Source organism: Arachis ipaensis, chromosome B09 (assembly GCF_000816755.2).
Source record: "Arachis ipaensis cultivar K30076 chromosome B09, Araip1.1, whole genome shotgun sequence".
NCBI lineage: Eukaryota > Viridiplantae > Streptophyta > Magnoliopsida > Fabales > Fabaceae > Arachis > Arachis ipaensis.
This window is the reverse complement of record NC_029793.2, coordinates 1,338,121-1,339,665: the sequence shown is the minus strand read 5'-3', so window position 1 is coordinate 1,339,665 and position 1,545 is coordinate 1,338,121.

The window sequence follows — 1,545 nt, the reverse complement described above, 5'->3', positions numbered from 1 at the left end:
TAAGATATAAAATTAGTAGATTTTGAAAATGAGTTAATTAAAATAAGAATAAAATATATATTTATAGTTTATGGGATGTAAATTTGACAACCGTAAACGAAGAATCTATTGGCCGGTCGTACAAATTAAGTAATAAAAAATACAAATTAGCATCATAATTTGTGAAAATAGGTTGAGAAAACACTACGAGAAACATTGTTAAAATCGACGACAAAATCGACGGTTAAACTATCGATAATATTAAAAATTAACAGCAAAATAGACGGCGAAAATTGTCGCTATTAAGCTTGTCGTTTTTTCAGAATTTGAATAAAATCGACATCATTTTCGTCTATAATATGAGTTTGAAAATTTTATCTTCTTATTAAAATCGACAATGTTACTGTTGATATTATTATATAAAATCGACGTTATTTTTATCGATATTTAATCCAATAAAAGTTGATATTGTTGGTCCCATTTTGATAATAATATTACTTCTGTTTTTTATATGTTTATATGAGAATAAATGCAAAAATCTATATATAGAGAGAGTGATATTATGAAAAAAAAAATATGATAAAATCCTCCCACTAGATCAAATACCGACATCAACCAATCTGACGAAAACATGCTGAGCCAAATATTAATAAAATATAATCAAATAAAACATGAATTAAACGAATTAATGAATTTAAGACAACGATTCATAAAATATAGCAATAAAAGTGGTAATAGGACTACGTGCTTATTTGGGCATCATTATTTTGATAAAAAAAAGATATTTTTTTAATGAAAAAATATCTTTTTTTATTTTCTAGCGTGTTTGGCAAATTTCGAGTAGTAAAAGTAAAAGTAATAGAAAAATCAGAAAAATATCTTTTTTGAGAAGCTATAATTTATATCTTTTTTTAAAAAATCTTTTTTCCTTAAAAAAAATATATTTTTTTATGTAATAAATAAATAAAAAAGTACTTTTATATTGTTATATCCAAATATAATTGATAGATAAAAATATCTTTTTACATGAGATACCCAAACATAAAATTGTTTTTACTTTTTCATAAAATTTTTTATAAAAAGATAACTCGAAAAAAGATTTTTTTTTAGAAGGTCACCTAAACAAGCCCTATAACAGAAATTTAATATGTGCATTATCTAATACAACTTGTAAATTATTATGGATAATGATAAATTGACTGTAACTTTTTTTTTTGAATGACTTCAATTCTATTTTGTGATAATCAGAATGCATTTTATTGCCAATTTGATATTCTATGAGAAAACCAAATTTCTGAATGTCGGTTATATATTCCCCTCTTTCTTTTTCATCACATGTTTTAATTTTTATACATTCTTTTGAAAATAATGAGTCATCATATAAATATAATTCTATTGAAAAAGGCTTTTTCTTTATGTTTTCATTTGTCAATTTTGAATATGTTAATAACTTTTGTGGGTGTCATCAAAACTAAATAGGCTTTTTTATCAATAAAATAGAATAGGCTCAATTTTTGAGAGAGGTGAAATTTATAATATATTATTTTTAATTTACATCTTACATCT